The 14249-nt window shown below is 40.6% G+C and overlaps 1 long non-coding RNA gene across 1 annotated transcript in view; it reads right to left on the reverse strand.

Moving 5' to 3' along the window:
• The window catches only part of LOC102163285, a 109880-nt gene extending 97515 nt beyond the window's left edge, over positions 1–12365 (reverse strand). The window contains exons 1-2 of the long non-coding RNA XR_002335907.1: positions 12118–12365; positions 6155–6244 (exon numbers count right to left, since the gene is read on the reverse strand). This is a non-coding gene — a long non-coding RNA (uncharacterized LOC102163285). The remainder of the gene's footprint in view (positions 1–6154; positions 6245–12117) is intronic.

The following is a 14249-nucleotide window of genomic DNA, read 5'->3' on the forward strand; positions in this document are numbered from 1 at the left end:
ATTAAAGAGTTTTTCAAATGAGTATGAATATATGAAAGGGGAAAAGGAATCAAATAAAAACAGGCATCTAAAAAGAGAAAGGGAGGGAGAAAGAGCTCAAAGAACTATGTATGCTATGGTCAATTTTACCATGAAAATGGTTTTCAGGAAATCATACCAAAAAATGTTTCCTAAAATTCAAGATGCCATAGGTCATCAGTCTTCTACTTTTAAGCAATTGATTCTGACCAATTACTTTTAATTTTTCCACAATTTGAATTATCAGTTGCCTCCATGGTAAAACAGTCATAGTGATTGAACCCGGGGTCCGGGACATTCTTGCATGTCTCCTCAGCATGACCTTGGGCCTTAGCCTCCGCATCAGTAAAATGAGGAGCCACACAACCTATAGCAAGCTCTCCTGCTCTTAAGTGCTAATACACATTTAATTTGTTTTATTATCCCATTATTAAATGCTGAATACTCTTATGCACGCCTAAAAAATTACCATGAAGAAAACCACAACCTAAAATGATCAAAATCGGATAACGTGAACAAATTCATGTCGTTTCTTAGAAGTTTTCTTTCTCTCTCTCTTTTTTTTTTTTTTGTCTTTTTGCCATTTCTTGGGCCGCTCCCGTGGCATATGGAGGCTCCCAGGCTAGGGGTCCAATGGGAGCTGTAGCCACCGGCCTACACCATAGCCACAGTAGTGCCAGATCCGAGCCTCGTCTGCAACCTACACCACAGCTCATGGCAACGCCGGATCCCTGACCCACTGAGCAAGCGCAGGGATCGAACCCGCAACCTCATGGTTCCTAGTCGGATTCGTTAACCACTGAGCCACGACAGGAACTCCAGAAGTTTTCTAATTCATAGTCCCTTTCAATTTTGCATATGTATTCTCTTTTTGTCAATATAACTTTAGAGAATTCTTCAACTCGCCACCAGAAAAGTCCCTTTAGAATCCAGTGTTTGAGAAAACAGTTCATACAAAACAACCATTGTGAATTCCATAATTATTTTAAAATGAAAATCTATTATATTTATCATATATGTCTGAAAATGATAGAAAACTCACATCACTAATATGAAGACAATACTTGGGGCGCGTATGATCTTACGACCCGCACAGCTGCAGCCAGTGTCCTTGTCCTTCACCAACTCCACCCTAGTGGTCTTTGGCCCCTACGCCAAGAACTACTCCTCTACAACATAGCACCACACAATAATTTTAGAATAATTTTAGAGATAAAAGGCCTTAAAGGAACACAATTTCCAATACTCTTATTTTATAGGATATTAGCTCTGGAGTATCGGGAAATTATTTATCAATACCAAAAATAAAGCTAGAACTCAGGTGTCCTGATTCCTTATTTCATTTCTATTTTGGAATATGGCCAATCATCACCTTTGTAGTAGGTGCTATGGGTGCCCTCTGCAGACTTCACTTACCTGGCTGGCGCCTCCGTCCTTCAACTGCTGATGAGTGTTGGCCACTAAGAGCTCACAGCTGTACCCTTCACCTGAGACTTGCCTTCAGCAGAGCTGCATTGCCAAGAAACGCCCAAGAGGGTGATGCCTTTCCCCTCTCCATCCTGGGCAGACCACTGGCAATGACCCACTGATAAAGGGGCTCAGAACCCCCTGGGGGGTCAGACTGAGGTTGGACTTCAGCTGAACTCCTATCTTTGCCCAGCTTCCTCTCCTGCCCTGTCCTGCTTCTCCACTCTTCTATAGGTCTCTCCTCAATGAATCACTCACACCAGAATCCCCCTTTCAGGCTCTGCCTCTAGAGAACATGACCTCAGATGCTCATTTCCAAAAATAGAGCTGACAAGCCTACAAGGCATGTCATTCTGTCTTAGGACAGCTCTGATCATTCGAAAGTTCTCTTTATTAAAGTAGGGTCACATCTGCCTCTATAATTTCCTCCCATGATTCTATGTAGAATGAGTCTTATCCTATATCCACACATGACAGCCCCTCAGATATCTGAGGGGGGGAGAACATTATGTTTTCCCTAAATCTTTTTATCTAGGCTGTGAGGGAAAAAAAAAGGAAAAAAAATTAAATCACAGAATAATATTTTAACCAGGGTAATGCCTGTCTGATGACAAACAGACACTCTGCATGAAGCAGAATAATGGAACATCAACCACAAGAGCATCTGAAGAAAGCTATTTTCAAATACACTGGGGAAGTGGGGGTAGGAGGAGACTAACCCAGCACAAAAGTGAGAAGGAGATCAAATCTCAGAGAAAAAAAAAAAAAATGAGACAGAAACCACTTAAAACCAGAAGTCCCATGGAAGAGAAATCTTAAAGTTCTCAGAAGATGTCACAGAAGTAGGTCAGGGAGAAACTCAAGAACTCAAATGTGTCAGTGCACTGAAGATTTTTAGATAGGCAATGATAAATGCTGTTTCAGAATCAAGACTTCTTGATGAGATACAGGCCTGGAATACAATGAAGAAAAATGGCTTGTTCAAAGGGAAAATGCTTCATTGAAGGGATAAGATAGTAATACAGTGTTCTATTCCAGGCAAGCGTTACATTTAAAAGAGAATGCATACATTCCTGTGGAAGTTCAAAATCTGAGAGGAGAAGCACTTAAGAGAGAATAAATCCTAGAGTTACCGCTGTAGTGCAGCGGATTAAGGATCCAAAGTTGTCTCCACAGCTGTGAGGCTGTCATCCTTGGCCTGGCACAGCAGGTTAAGGATCCAGCGTTGCCACAACCATGGCGCAGGTCACAGCTGCAGCTGGGATTTGATCCCTCACCTAAGAACTTCCATATGCTGTGGGTGCAGCCAAAAAGAGAGAGAGAGAATAAACCCTGAAATAAAAATATCATCTTTAAGGGACCATAATGTAGATACCCAGGCAAATGAAAGAAATTCGGTTTAAAAAGGCTGACTAGCATTTGTCGGAACTTTATAATTGAAAATGTGTTTTCTCACATTTTCTTTCACTTCTTATACCCTCACAGGAATCCTATCAGATGGGGCATGTGTTATCACCATTCTTCAGAAATTCTGTGTGATTGACTGACCATTTTCAAATCACACAATGCCTGTGCGGTGAGACCCAAGGCTTGAACAGGCGTCTTCTGACTCTAAAGTCTATGTTCTCACTACCTCACCATGCTGGCTTCTAGTACCCACAGCAAAATGACTAAAGCACTGGCCATCTGGACTCTGTTGGATCCTATTCTGTAAACAGCATCATTAACTTCCTACCATCCCCATCAGACATTATCACAACCTGGGTGGCTGAAAGCAAGAGAAACTGATTGTCTTGCGGTTTGGCAGCGAGAAGTCTGACATCAAGGTGCCAGCGTAGCCATGCTCCCTCTGAAGCCTCTAGGGAAGAATCCTAGTCTCTTCCCAGATTCCATGTTTGCTGGCAATCCCTGGCATTCTTTGGCTTTAAACACATTACTCCCATCTCTGTCTCCATCTCCACATGGTGTTCTGCCTGTGTCTAAATTTCCCTCTTCGTAAAGGGACACCAACCATATTGAATTCAGCCTCACCCCACCCTAATCCATTATGACTTCATCTGAACTCGGTTATATCTGCAAAGGTCCCATTTCTAAATAAAGTCACATCCTCAGGTTCCAGGAAATCATAAATTTGGGGAGACACAGTCAAGCCAGTACACAGCAGCATAGATGACTTGTTCTTGGCTTGTATGGCTGACAATACTTCCCTATAAAGGAAAGGAAGAATGCTTTTAAGATATCTCTTCTGGGGAGTTATCCTGTGGCACAGGGCATTAAGGATCTGCTGTTGTCACTGCAGCGACTCGGGTTGCTGCTGTGGCACAGGGTCAGTCCCTGGCCCAGGAACTTTCATAGGCTGTGGGCACAGCCAGAAAAAAAAAAAAAAAAAAGGAAAACGAAAAACTTCTGAATTCCAATTTGAGCAACAAGAAAGAATGAGGCATCAAATGTAGAAACAAGGAAGCATTGGAAGAAAATGGCCTTGATTTTTCACTATAGTGAAAAAGGTAATGGTCTGAGAAAGGGGGCTTCAGAAAAGATAAGTAAAACAGTGCCCGAAGGACTATATTTACAAGAGGAATGTAGACTTTAAAAATGGGACTTCTTTAAAAAAAAAGAATATGTGTATATATATATATATATATATATATATATATATATATATGTATGACTAGGTCACTTTGCTGTACAGCAGAAATGGGCACAACACTGTAAAATGACTATACTTTAATAAAAATTGTTAAAACTTATTACACTGGCATTCCTTTAGCATTATTCAAAATGGATACTGTTGAAGAGAAATATGCTGCCTAGAAAGAAAATCTAATAAGGATCCATGGTCTCTCATAACTGACTGTAAATGATGTTCTGAGCTTGAACTGGAAAAATAAACAACACATAGTAGAGAGGTGGCCTTTGAACAGACAGCTCTCATAGAGGAACTGAAAAAAAGCATTGGATCTGGAATCACAAGACTTCAAGTTCCTATGGCCCAGAGGGTTCTCTGATGAGTTCAAAGAGATATATAGGGGTCAACAGGGTCATGGATTTGATAAAAGAAAGAAAAAAACTCTTTAGAGTACATAATATGAGAAAGTAAAGGGTCAAAATAAACTTGGACTGAGATAAACACTGAAGACAACAAGAAAGCTGTTTTTCTTTTTAATCTCTGTAGCCAGGAAAAGGTGAGAGAAGGAATAGCTATGCTCTATCTCAGGCAACATAAACTTAACAGATAGTAACACAACTAAAGAACTATTCAATTTTCTGCTTTATCGATTTTCTGCATAATCTCCCTCATGGAGAATGAACATCAGTTGTAGAACAAACTTTACTAAGAGAAAATTAAAATGTACAAAAGAAAAATAGATAGTAAAAGAGTCCCCATCCATTCCAAATGAGTGGAATTGGAATTAAAACTTCAGTTAATAACAAAGTCTAGCCCAAAGTATGGAAAGAATTTGCCAGTGAGATCAGACAACTGCCATGGAGAATGAAGACTATAAGAGATGCCCAGTGGCTAGAAAATGTTTCTACTCCCAAAAGGGCAAAAGGGTAAGTTTTATACACAAATTAGTGAGCCTTGTGCAGATTCCAAGCAAAGCTCTAGAATAGATGATTTGTAACTAATACATTGAAAGGAATGAGTATGAATTTGCTCAGAACAAGTCATGTCAATTTAATCTTATTTCCTTTTTAAGATTGGGTTGCCCGAGTGTCAGAGGAAGGCAGGTGCACAGAATGTTCAGGTTTTACCTTACGATTTGCCAGCTCTCATGGTGTGCTCGCCTTATTGTTAAATTGGAGAAATACAGGGCAGGGGTTAAGAAGATGGCTGAATGGATTACTTCACAGTTAGGACACCAGTATCACCAAAAGATGTCATTCAAAGGCTTGGCTTCAACCTTAAGCAGCAACGCCAAGAATTCCTGATTTGCTGACTTCTGTTCAATATAGTAGTTGGAGACCAAAGAATGCAGGCTTATGAATATTTGCATGACAAAAAAACTGGTAGAGTTAAAATATCAGGAGATAATTCAAAAATCTCTTTCTTAAAAAATAAATTTTATTGGAGTATAGTTGACTTAGAAAGTTGTGTTCAAAAATATATCATTATGTAGAAACCAGGACCCAAACAAAGGAGATCTAAGGTATTTGGAAACAATGTAAGGCCCTGCGCTTAAGCCAAAAAAATGAAGAGAATAATATCAACAGCTAACATTTATTGAACTCTTACATGAATTATATCTTCACATGCATTATATTTGTTTAACCTTACAATAACCATATTATAGTTAGAATAATTATAATCATTATAGTCTACAGAAGTCAATGTTCAGAGAAGCTAAATAACTTTTGCAAATTATGCAGTTAGTAAGTAGAAGAGCCAGGTCTCAAATCCAGGTCTGTCTAACCCCAGAGTTTGTGACCCATTTTGCTATTCTCATCAATGCAGGAATGGAGGACAAGTGGCATAGACTTTTTTGAGTTTTAAGTGAAAACACCTAGACAAAGAGCACCTAATATTGCGTGGGAGCCACTCAACAGAGTTATCTTCTTTTTCTCCATAATATTATGATAGTTCAAGGCAAATATTGTAGGAATTGATGACATTATGTAGTTCAAAATGAAAAACTAGGACTATCATTTAAAAATTACACATACATACCCAGGTACAAATGGGTCAAAGCAGTGCTACTCGAAATGTGATCCACAGACTGGCATCCATGCACAAACTTCATTTCTGACCTGTCAAGAGCTGAATAATTAAATCAGCATTGAGAACCATTTGTAGCAATTTGAAGTTGTCATACACAACATTCAAGTGTCTGACCATTATCTGAGGAATTTTTTTCCTATATTTTACAAAAGTTTTTATCCTCCACTGACTGAAAATTTATTTATTTATTTATTTATTTATTTATTTATTTATAGGGCTGCACCTGGGGCCTATGACGGTTCCCAAGCTAGGGGTCCAATCAGAGCTGTAGCCGCTGGCCTATGCAATGCCAGATCCAAGCCTCATCTGTGACTTATACCACAGCTCACAGCAATGCCAGATTCTTAACCCACTGAGCGAGGCCAGGGATCCAACCTGCAACCTCGTGGTTCTTAGTCAGATTCATTTCCGCGGTGCCAGGACAGGAACTCCCATGATTGAAAAGTTAAAAAAGAAATTTCCTTTATGCCCAAGTGTTTGAGAAGCTCTGTTTATTAATAAATCTCACATAACAAGAAAAACAAATTAGAAGTTCCTGTTGTGGCAGAGCGGAAACGAATCAAACTAGTGTCCATGAGGATGCAGGTTCTATCTCTGGCCTCGCTCAGTGGGTTGGGGATCCAGTGTTGTAGTGAGCTGTGGTGTATGTCGCAGATGTGGCTCAGATCCAGCGTTGCTGTGTCTGTGGTTTAGACCGGCAGCTGTAGCTCCAATTAGACCCCGAGCCTGGGAACTTCCATATGCCACAGGTGCAGTTTTAAAAAGCAAAAAGAGAGAGAGAGAAAGAGAGAAAGGAAAGAAGGAAGGAAGGAAGGAAGGAAGGAAGGAAGGAGAAAGAAAGAAAGAAAGAAAGAAAGAAAGAAAGAAAGAAAGAAAGAAAGAAAGAAAGAAAGAAAGAAAGAAAGAAAGAAAGAAAAAAGAAAAGAAAAGAAATTATACAGAAATAGATTTTTGTTCAATAAGATGAAACTTTTTTCTACACTGGGTCTGCTTGGCCACAGACCAAAGCACCTTGCCCAGAGTAAGCCCCTTGTCACCCTTTCCCAGGACTGTCTGGGAAGCAGGGTGTGAGACCAACTGGAGGAGAAATCACGAGGTGACTTTTCAGAGTCTTCTGAAACTAAGACGTAATAAAGAGACTCCAAGTTAAAGAAGCCATAGTCTAAAGTCTAACTCTCCTATTCACATTCTGTTAGGAAGCATGAAACCCTTGGAGCACTTGGCTGATTTTGTTTCATTTATCCTTAGAGTGTTTCCTGGGGGAGAGCAGTCATCAGTGGCCCTGTTTGAATTGACTGGAAAATGGGAGCCATCCCACAGCCCACGAGTGGCTGGGCAGGATGGAAAGTCAGTTCCTGCAGGCATCCGGTAATCTTTCCATGACGTCACTGCTTTCCCAGCACCAATTATCTCAACAGATCTTGCCAAGATTTTTAAAAGCCAAATAAAACAAAAGTTAATTTTCATTCTTTCTTTGAAAAGCATATGTGGTATTTAGAAGAAAACACATTCAAGGAAAAAAAAAAAACTGATAGGGAGTTCCAATTCTAAAAGGACAGGAAGTCGTATTTATTTTAGAGTTTTGGTCCTTCAACACCAATTGGTCATGTGGTCATGTGATTTGGACCTCCAGCCACATGATTCTGGGCAAATTCATCTGCAGCTAGTAAATAACAGCCGTGTTTAAAGGCAATTTTGCAAAGGCGGTGTGGAAAGCTGGGATGGGCATGGCTTGGGATACTAATGAAACTCTGTACTAGAAATCCAGGGTTGTATTCTAGCCTGGTCCTGCCACTAGAGCATGTGACCTTGGGCAAGTCAAATAACCCCTCTGCACCTCAGTTTCTTGGCTTCTAAAATTTAGAAAGGGCTTGAAAATTACCCTGATCTTTAATGTTTCTTCCCAACTTGTAACATCTGAGTTATTGCCTATCGGGAACTTTTTTTTACTTGTATGGCATTTCTTCTCTCACAGGGGAAATAGCTCAATTCATAATCCTATTGATTCTTTGTTTGCTTGTTTGTTTTTGGCTATGCTTATGGCAGGTGGAAGTTCCCAGGCCAGGGACTGAACCCACACCACAGCAGTAACCAGAGCCATAGCAGTGACAACACAAAATCTTTAACCTGCTGAGCCACCAGGGAACCCCAGTAATCCTATTGATTCTTTTTTTGTTTTTTGTTTTTTGTTTTTTTTTCTTTTTAGGATGCACCTGCAGCATACACAAGTTCCAGGCTAGGGGTTGAATCAGAGCTGCAGCTGTCAGGCTAGGCCACAGCCACAGCAACACAGTATCTGAGCCACATCTTCAAACTATGCCGCAGCGTGCAGCAACGCTGGATCCTTAACCCACTGAGGGAATCCAGGGATCGAATCCACATCCTCATGGATACTATGTTGGGTTCTTAACCTGCTGAGTCACAGCGGGAACTCCAATTCTTAAAATTTTATAGCAGGTCACATCAGCAGGTCCTCGCCTGCATATTTAGCCTGGGTTTTTGCAATATTTTTCTCTAATAAACTTAACCAAGTAATTTTTTTTTTTTTTTGGTTGGGATAAATTATAGAATGGGAGTATAACTTTATAACTTTTCAACTGTATTCATGCATTTTGATTTAACATTATTCTTTTCTCCCCTAGTGAATTCAACATTAAAATATGCTGTTATGCAAAAGACACGGGGGGGATTTAACACCAAATTTCCTATGTTGGCACCCATAAACAGTCACCCGCTTTTCCAATCTGAGAATTATATACATGGACTTCAAGTCTCTATGTTGGCTGGTAGTTCCTCAAGCATCTCCATTTTCTTCAGCCCCTTCATACTTACTACCAGGTACACAGGTAGATTTCTACTGAGGTTAACACCTAGGAAATGATATGAAGCAATGTGCATAGCTGAAACAAAATAATCTAGATGAAAATAAAACGCCCTCCTTATCACAATCCTCACCTCCTCCCCACCTCATCTCCTGGCTGCCTCACTGCCTGGCTCAGTGGGCCCGAGCCGATGGCCCCCGGTGGCTTTCTGCAGTTGAGCATGGGGGAGGTCTTCTGGGGGCTTCCAAGTCCTTAGTGGCCCCCCGGACCCTGCCTCTAACCACCCAGTGGGGGCCAGAGCTGTGCTCACTGCACTCACCCATCTCTCCTCAACCCCCATTGGGCAGAGTGCTTCACCTACTCCCCCAGGTGGGGTCTGATGATAATTGAAGGGTTGGCTGGCAAAGGCGAACAACAAAAAAAAGGAAGTTCCCATCGTGGCTCAGTGGTAATGAACTAGTATCATGAGAATGTGGGTTTGATCCCTGGCCCCACTCAGTGGGTTAAGGATCTGGCGTTGCCATGAGCTGTGGTGTAGGTCACAGACACAGCTTGCATCCCCAGTTGCTGTGGCTATAGCCTGCAGCTGCAGCTCCGAATCCTCCTAGCCTGGGAACTTCCATATGCCTCGAGTGCATCTCTAAAAATAAAAATTAAAAAAAAAAAAAAGAGGAAGTTCCTGTCGTGGCTCAGTGGTTAACGAATCTGACTAGGGAACCATGAGATTGCAGGTTCGATCCCTGGCCTTGCTCAGTGGGTTAAGGATCCGGCGTTGCCGTGAGCTGTGGTGTAGGTTGCAGATGCAGCTTGGATCCCGCGTTGCTGTGGCTCAGGTGTAGGCCGGTGGCTACAGCTCCGCTTAGACCCCTAGCCTGGGAACCACCATATGCCGAGGGAGCGGCCCCAGAAAAAAAAAAAAAAGAGATAGAGAGAGAGAGAGAGAGAGAGAGAGAGAGAGAGAGAGAGGGCGACATTAAATATATGCTAGTAACTTGAACTTTTAATTTCTGAAGAAAAAAAAAAAACAAAAAAAGATTTCATTTCATTCATTATATCTAATACTTTACTAAGAAGAATGTTCGAGTTTTATTGCCAAACTGGGAGCTCAAATTAGGACATCTTTCTAAAGAAAGTTTCCAGAATGTCATGACCTAGGAAAGTTAGACTTTTTCACATTTTGATTTGTTGTGATAGCTATAGGTGGAAATTAAGTAGTCAGAAATTTTTATCACTTCAAAGTGATTAAAATGACCAATTATTATATAACTTGTTTAATATATGTGTATATTTTATATAAAGTTGTCTAAATAAATAGTAAAACATTAGCTCTTCTTTGGATGAAGTTTCACAGGTGTCGATGACAAGGTTTTTTGGAGGGACTTTGGACCTGTGAGGAGCCAAAGAATGTTTACTTTGCTGTCATTCTGTATTCACTGCAAATATTTCGGTTCAAAGAATAGTCATATGAGAACAAGCGGTTGAATTTTTCTGGCTTTAAAAGCAGAACGTATTTGTGCTCTCTCTTTCACCCATCCTATCAGTAGCCACCTAAGCTTGCTTTCTGAGGGTATGCAGGAAATGGATGCTTTTAGATAACAAACTCACACACTTTTTCCTCCTTTGATCCCTCATCTCTCTGCTGCTTTATGATGTCAAAACACTACAAAGCTTTGACCCAAATGGTATCAAAACATAGACACACAGGACTGGGTCTGCTCACGAATTCTCAAAATCAAAAGTCATTCTATCTTAACCATACATCCAGCATTTGTGACTTAGTGCAGTGAATCACAGAGTGGGGAGATGAAGCCTAGCCACCCCGAGTTCTTTTTTATTCTATTAGCTGTTTCTGAAGAATTGTAGTGATTTGAATTCAAAGTGTGCCTACAAAGCATTGAGATAGATTTTTCTCTCCTCTATAACCCCTTCAGAAATTAAAAAATAAACCACCTCTTACAGTGTTGTGGGAATGTAAATTGGTGCAACCACTATGGAAAACAGCATGGGGGTTCCTCAAAAAACTAAAAATAGGATTGCTATATGATCCAGCAATCCCACTCCTGAGTATATATCTGGACAAAAATATAATTCAAAAAGATATATGCACCCCTATGCATCACTGCAGCACTATTCACAATAGCTAAGACATGGAAACAACCTATGTAGCCATTGACAGGAATGGATAAAGAAGATGTGGTATAGAGACACAATGGAATATTACTCAGCCATAAAAAAGAATGGAACAATACCATTTGCTGTGACATGGATAGACCTAGAGATCATAATACTAAGTAAAGTAAGTTGGGCAGAGAAAGATTAACACCCTGTGATATCATTTATATGTGGAATCTAAAATACAACATAAAGGAACATAATCTATCAAACAGAAACAAACTCACAGGCAGAAGAGACTTTTGGTTGTCAAGGAGGAGGGGGAATGGGAGAGGGAAGGATTGGGAGTTTGGGATTAGCAGATGTAAAACTACTATATAGAGAAGGGCTAAACAAGGTCCTACTGTATAGCACAGGGAAGTATATTCAATATCCTGTGATGAACTATGATAGAAAGGAGTATGAAAAAGAATATTTATATGTATAATTGAATCACTGTGCTGTAGAACAGAAATTAACACATGGTAAATCAACTATACTTCGATAAAACTTTTAAAAATTTAAAAAGAAAAAAAAAAGGATAAAATAAACCACTTTCAAAGCAGTTTGCTCATGAAAAGAAGCGTGTTTTTTTATTTATTTTTTATAGTAAGTGTGTTTTAAAATTTTATTTCCAGCAGCTACAGAAAAGTTGATTGACTTTACTATCATTTTCACCTGTATAGTTTATTAACTATATTATTAACACATATCACTTGGGTCTGATGTTTTGTTTTTAAATTCCTCCATTAAGTGGACCTCTGCACTCCCTTATACAGCTCCCTCTCCATCACTGCCACTCCCCCCACTTCCCCCCTCCCTTACTGCACATCCCCAGAGAGGGCCACCCCAGGGCTATGCTGTAAAAAAAGAAAAAAAAAAAGAGAGAGAGAGAAAGCTCCTGGAGTTCCAAATTTAGAGGGGTCAGGAAAGCCTTACTCAGAGAACCTGGAAAGCCAGAGCGGTTCGTGTAAATCCATCCATGGGTTCTAAGCACGTAAGAGATTAGCTAACAACTGTAAATGTTAAATGCTAAAATCCACATCTCTTCCAAGCTGCCAATTCTGTAAATGAATTACCATCTTTTCAACAATTTGTTCATTCCACATTGGTCCTGCCAATCTTTCCATTGTTCATGATTTCATCTTTCCCTTGTTATTTTCCTGAGCTTTGGGCAAACCTCATCACTCAACACATCCGGTAAATTGTAGTAAATTCAATTGTTCATCTTTGTATTTGCTGGGGAGTCCCAGGACAAAAAAAGAAATTCGCTAACACTAAAAAACAAACCTTTAAAAAATATACTGCTAGGGAGTTCCTGTTGTGGCTCAACAGGTTGAGAACCTGACAATATCCATGAGGACTCAGCTTCGATCCCTGGCCTCATTCACTGGGTTAAGGATCTGGCATTGCTGCAGGCTGCGGCAGTGGTCAGGGATTCAGATCAGATCTGGCACGGCTGTGGTTGTGGAAGTGGCTGTGGCTGTGGCAGCGGCTGTGGCTGTGGCAGCAGCTGTGGCTCCAATTCCCCAAACCTGGGAACTCCCATATGCTGCAGGTGTGACCTTAAAAAGGCCAAAAAAAATTTTTTTAGAAATAAAAAATTTAAAAAAAAACTTTCTAAAATATATACTACTAATCAGAAAACCCAAGCAAACTTCCAGAGGAAGATTCAACAGTCAGACGCTCAGATGTTGTGATAACAGCTGCACAGTAAAGGGCCTTGCTCCTCTTCAGATGTTACCTGGTATCAGTGTGGATGTTTTTGGAACTTCCAACAGTATGCAAATACCTAAATCATGATTTACAAATGAGAAAAATCAGCAACACTTTTTTTTTTTTTTTTTTAACAGCTCACTCTTGGCAAGAAGTGCCTCTATAACAAGCAAATGAAATGAGCAGTTTTTGCTTCACGGTCACCCTTGATGATGGCTTATGATTCTGTAGGAAAATGAGCAGTCACAAGCCTGTAGGGACATCGGAAGGGTATCATAGGTGAAATCTGTCACTACAGTCACTTCCGTTCACAGCAGCACTCTTCCCATCAAAGGACAAGGGCACCTATACTTTTAGGCAGTTTTTTAAAAGCACATTTTTAAGGACAGACCCTGACTTGCATCGGTCCTGTTGGGCACCAACCTGTAGGGTACAGTCATCTGGTCTACCTGCCCTGCCGCCTCTTTACTTCTGTATTGGGCTCCATAGGGGAGGAGGTAGCCTCTGTTGTTCAGTACTTTATAAAAGCAACAGAGGAGGACTCAATGATTGTGCTTAGGAATACACCATGCTCAGGTAACCTGACAATTAAATTTTACATTGACCTTTGTACCACAGGTTTCAAATGGTGTCCAGATAAAATTGCATTGTGATTCAGGTGTGACTTAACTACCTTTCTTCGCAACACTCCCAGCCAAGTGTGTCCTCTCCTTTTTCAAGTCCATTTTCTTTTGTTACTGAGTTCTGGGTAACCCTCCATTCATTCACTCGCCAAATATTTATCAAGGACTTACTAGGTGTCAACAGTGTTCTAGGCTCAGGAATGAAAAAGAGATACAAAAAAAAAAAAAAACAAACAAAACAAAACAAAAAAACCATAGAGGAGCTCCTGTCATGGCTCAGTAGAAACTAATCTGACTAGTATCCATGAGGACACAGATTCAACCCCTGGCATCACTCAGTGGGTTAAAGATCCAGCGTTGCTATGAGCTGTGGTGTAGGTCACAGACACAGCTCTAATGTGACGAGGCTGTGGCTGTGGTGCAGGCCAGCAGTTACAGCTGCAATTTGATGCCTAGCCTGGGAACCTCCACATGCCACACGTGTGGCCCTAAAAAAAGACAAAAAAAAAAAAAATACCTATAGGGCTCACACTTCTATGGGGAGTGACACACAGAATAACCGACAAACATAATAAAGAAGTACATCATATGGCATGTGAGAATCTATCCACAACAGGCTCTAAAACACACAGCTGGGCAGGGTCTGGAACCTTAAACAGGGTGGTCAGGGAGGCCACATTGAGAAGCAGACATTTGAGCAAAGGTTTGAAAGCAAGGAGGGAAGAAGATGTA

Source organism: Sus scrofa, chromosome 9, assembly GCF_000003025.6.
Source record: "Sus scrofa isolate TJ Tabasco breed Duroc chromosome 9, Sscrofa11.1, whole genome shotgun sequence".
Classification (NCBI taxonomy): Eukaryota; Metazoa; Chordata; class Mammalia; order Artiodactyla; family Suidae; genus Sus; species Sus scrofa.